Consider the following 5,168-nt stretch of genomic DNA (forward strand, 5'->3'; position numbering starts at 1 on the left):
TCATCAATCACTGCTTAGGGCTATACAGACCTGATTGGTGAAAAAGCAGCAATTAGCACCCATTAGCACTTATTTTCAAGTCTTCTCCATGGAAAAGGGTCATCCAAAGCAAGTTAAAAGTGTCCAGTGTTGAAGTTCTTTGACAGTTTAATGTTTCTGACTCAAAGTCATTTGCAGTTTACCTGCAAGGGAGCAGAATGTAGGTAGGGCTTGTGCAGACTTGGGGTTGGGGGTTTATTTCTATAGTGACTCATAAAGGAAATTTGTGCTGAAGGTGTTCCTGCCCTCAGGGCATTTGCAATACGTATTTCTCATAGATTCATTACCCACTGCTACAGAAACCACCACTGCAGCCTTTCCTTCAGGAAGGGGCTTTCAGAGCATCTCACTCTCGCCCATCTTTCTACCTAGCTGCCTGCTTTCATGATATTTAATACGTTTAAGAAAGCTCTTGATCAAATTCGGTCAAAAATGGAGATCCATGATGTATGATTCCATCATACTTTTTTTTTTCTTTCTTTCTTTCTGGAGGTATTCACGCTCCAAAGAACACCAAATCCCAAAGGGCAAACACTTTGTGACAGAGGCCTTTCTGCAGACACTTCCCTCCCTTTTACATGCACGACCCCATTGTGCATTTCCTTTCAAAAGATCTGCTATCCCTTTCCCAGGTGTATGCAAGTACAAAGGATACCAGATGAGCTTTCTTCCTCTTGCTGTGAGATGAGGTTGAAAAACCTGTCTCCAGGCGATCAGAATCTGCCACCAAGCCCACCGGGTCTTTTTGCAGCTCAGTGATGCCAATCAAATGGTTTCTATGAGAGACAAAGTGCTATTCCTGGACTCCGGTTGACTTCTTGCTGTGGATCATCGCCTCCTGGAAAAGGGAGAAAACCCAAATCCAAACCCTGTGCTGGAGCTGAATTTCCTTTCCTCTTCAGCCCTGTGCACTGAGAAGGGCTGAACCACCACATCCCTAAATGAGATAGGAAAGCACCGAGGGCTTCCACCTGGAATCAGGGAAACCAAGCATGGATACCACTTTGAAAGGGCACATGGCATCCCCAGGTGAGATCTGAAGTTTGGGGAGGGTTGTCTCGCTGGATAAGGCAGAAATTTTCACACCGTATGGAAAGTGAAGGAATAGGATGAGGAAGGGTCTCAAGTAAGACTGAGCATAATCAATGTTACTCCTGCAGATTCCCCAGACTCTCTTTGTAGCTTGCCTTAGGGCTGGGATTATTTTCTCCTCTGAGGGCTCTCCCTGCTCATCTTTGCTATGTATTGGCTGATTTCTTTTAGAAACAACACAGAGCTCAGCCCCCTTTCCCATATTGAAAAAGTCAGATTTTGCCTTTTCTAACAAATCACATTTTCTTGTGATAACAATGAACTATCCTATGAGCAAAAAACTCACAGAGAAAAAAGTCCTTCCTGACCCTGGACCCAGGGTACAAGTGGCAGGTGTGTGCTGAAAGAGCAGCCGGCAATAATTAGCCAAAATGCTCATGAATGTGCCTAAGCAGTCCTGGATGGGAAGAAACGTGAATGTGTGGAACAGCAGGGACTGGAAGCAGATCTTAGTCCATTCCTGACCCCAAAACCAGGACACAAGGGGCATCTTGCTGTCGCAGAAGCAGCAGGCAGTAACTTGGAAAATGCAGCCAGAGAAGGCAGGTCGGACCCTTTGCTGCCTTCTACCCTGCACAGGCCTTCAAAGATGGTATCACAGGCCAAGCTGTTCTTTCTGGGATTAGAGCCTGGCATCCAGTGCTGGCAGAGGGGCCCTGAGGGCACAGACACGGGGCTTCCCTGTCCCTGCTCAGCCTCGTTCCCATGGGTTGGTTTGTGTTCCCTGCGCGGGCAGAAGGACCCTTGGTCCCGTGACTGGAACAGTTCCTGAGCGCAGAGCCCCGGCCATGCGGCTGGAGAAATAAACATCGCTGAAACAGCTAGCAAGAATCTGTCTGTCCATATATATTTCCTTTCCACGGGACTCCTGGTTTGATATATGCGTGTTGCAGGATCCCCACTGCAACACTGTTCCTTCTGGGATTAGAGCCTGGCATCCAGTGCAGTAAGAAAAACATGTTTCATGATTGCAGTAGTTTTTTCTAAGCAATTTGAGTTCACAGTTGTTCTTCAGCTCAGGAGTGCTCCTTGGAGAAATCTGTCTGGCACTGGAGCATCTCTCCTGTGAGGAAAGGCAGAGAGCTGGGAGTGGTCCATGTACAGAAGAGAAGGCTCAGGGCAATCTTTTGCATCTACGTAACTGGAAAGTGGAATAGCAGTCAACAATGTGTTCTGGCAGCCAGAAGGGCAAACTATGTCCTGGGATGCATCAGGCCCAGCACCACCAGACAGGTAAGGGAGGGGATTGTCCCGCTCTGCTCTGCATGGGGGGGCCTCACTTCAAGTCCAAGGCAGTTTTGGGCACCACAATGTAAGAAGGACATCAGACTATTCAAGTGTGTCCAGAGGATGGTGAATAAGATGGTGAGAAGTCTCAAGGGCAAGATTTATGAGGAACAGCTGAGGTCACTTGGTTTGTTCAGCTTGGAGAAGCGGAGGCTGAGGAGAGACCTCGTCACAGTCTGCACCTCCCCCAAGGGGGCCGGTGGAGGTGCTGGTCTCCGCTCTCTGGTGACCAGCAGCAGGACATGAGGCAGTGGCAAGAAGCTGCACTGGGGATGCTGTCCAGTGTGAACTCTGGGAAAAGGTTCTTCACTGAGCAGGTGCTCAGGCACTGGAAGAGGCTCCCTGGGGAAGTGCTTACAGCACCAAGCCTGACAGTGTTCAAGGAGGGTCTGCACGATGCTCTCAGTCACACAGTTTAGTTTTAGGTAGTTTAGTTTTAGGTAGTCCTGTGAGGAGCAGGGAGCTGGACTCAATGATCTTTGTGAATCCCTTCTAACTTGAATTATTCGGTGATTCTTTAGTCAATCTTTGGCCACTCTCCAATGACCAATGTATTTCTTGCAACATTGTGCCTAAAGCAACACATCTCACTACACCACCCTCTCCTCAAACAAAATAATCTCTCATTTTTTCCATCCCTCTCTCCTCCTAGCCCAGAATGACACCTGCCTTTATCCTCCCCCAACAGCTTATTATCACCTTGCATTTAATGGTCTCTACTGTAACTTATCCACTCCCACTGCACTGCTGCTCTGCCAGCTCTCACCCATTTATACTCGAATGTCTGATTTCTCCTCCTAACTACTGCTCTTTGCACTTGCCTTTATCAAATTTCTTCCTGTTATTTCAGGCCATTTTTCCTGTGTATTATGGCCATTTCTAATTCTGATACAAACCTCCAAAGTGCCTGAGTGTATTCTCAAGTCACTGCCAACCACAGATTTTTATACAGGCTGTTTATTTCACCGCTCCAGCCATTAACGAAGCTATGGAAAAATACAAACCCTGAAATAAAATGTATAGTGGTCTCACAATGCCCTCTCTGGCTTCATAGCAATAGCCATTCCAAGTGCAGTTTTTCTGCTAAATTGTGTTAATTTACTTCATTTCTTCTTTTCCTTGAAAAAAAGGAAAAAGAATATAGTGAGGCAAAGAAAACATTAACAGCATCAGTTTTCTCTGAATCATCCATCATTTTTTCTCCATACACTCATTTTTTCACACTTAATCATGTGCCTTTCCTTCAGATTTCCGTAGTTTTCATTTTGATTGATCCTTACAAGCCCTTGCTGTGCCATTTTCCCTTCACATTAGGACATTGCTGATGGGCCATCAAAAAAGCACCTCTCTTCAGTTATCCCACCCACCTCTCCCAAATGGACCCAGGCACTGACACCCACACTTACCAAAACTGCCTTTTCAGGTCCTTATTCTGCTTCTCTCATCTCCCTGCTTTCTCCAGAGCACCAAATGCCAACTCCAAGGCCACTTTCACCTGAATTACTTCTGACTTTTAAAGTTTTAACCACTTCAAATAAGCCTGACTGCAACCCAGAACATTCAGCTCTAAAATAATACCCTGTACCTTCTGAAATACAAACTGTCCTCTGGAAAAAATTCTATTAACTCTCTGTCTTTTCAAGTCTTCCCATGTTCGGCACTTTCCCAACAGATTCTCAAGTATTATTTGGAAATAGTGGTGGATAAAAAGTTGAGCACAAGCTGGACATGGGCACTCACAGCCCAGAAAGCCAAACATGTCCTGGGCTGCATCCCCAGCACCATGAGCTGCAGATCAAGGCAAGGGATTCTGCCCCTCTGCTCTGTTGAGACCCCACCTGCAGTGCTGGATCCAGCTCTGGCGTCCCCAGTACAGGAGAGATATGGACCTGTTTGAGCAAGTTCAGAGAAAGGCCACAAAAAGGATCCCAGGGCTGGAACACCTCTCCTTTGAGGAAAGGCTGAGGGAGATGGGGAAAGCTGGGGAAAGTTCTGGGTAAACCACATTCCAATCTTTCAGTTCTTAAAAAGGGCTTATAGGAAACATAAAGAGAGACTTTTACCAGGGGCTGTAGTGACAGAACAAAGGGCAGCAGCTTTAAACTGCAAGAGGGTCAGTTTAGACTGACATTAAGGAAGAAATTTTTCTGTATGAAGTTGCTGAGACACAGGAACAGGGTGCCCAGAGAAGTTGTGGTTGCCCCATTCCTGGAAGTGTTTGAGGACTAGAGGACATTTAACAGTCCTTTCCAAACCAAACCATTCTGTGATTCCCAAGCTTTGGAAATACACTGCTGGTGTTCGGCACAGTGCCTCCAGCCTTTCCTGAGCGACAGGTCTGTGATCCAGTGCTGCCGTTTATCTCCCAAAGTCACTGCAATGCACATCAATCATTCCTGACACATCCTGACACTGAGCTCCTCCTGTGTATTCCACATTCTGGTGTACAGACGTTTTAGCTTCACATGTTGTTCATTCTCTCTCCTGGAACTTAACAGTCCCAGCTCTGATGAATAATTCATTTACGTCAATGAAGTGCTTACAGTCTGTCAGGACACAGTTTCATAGCAGAAGCCAAGACAGAACCCAAAATTTCAAGCCCCTCCACCAGCTGGATTTGAGCCCTAAAGACTAGAAACAACAAGTATTGATTATTCTCTTTCTTTTGGACAGTAATGCTGTTTAGGAGCCACAAGTCTCTCCTGGAAGTTCAGCTGTAACTAGCATCCTTCCCTGAAGAAAGGTTCTGA

Source organism: Corvus brachyrhynchos, unplaced genomic scaffold (assembly GCF_000691975.1).
Source record: "Corvus brachyrhynchos isolate BGI_N302 unplaced genomic scaffold, ASM69197v1 scaffold307, whole genome shotgun sequence".
Lineage (NCBI taxonomy): Eukaryota > Metazoa > Chordata > Aves > Passeriformes > Corvidae > Corvus > Corvus brachyrhynchos.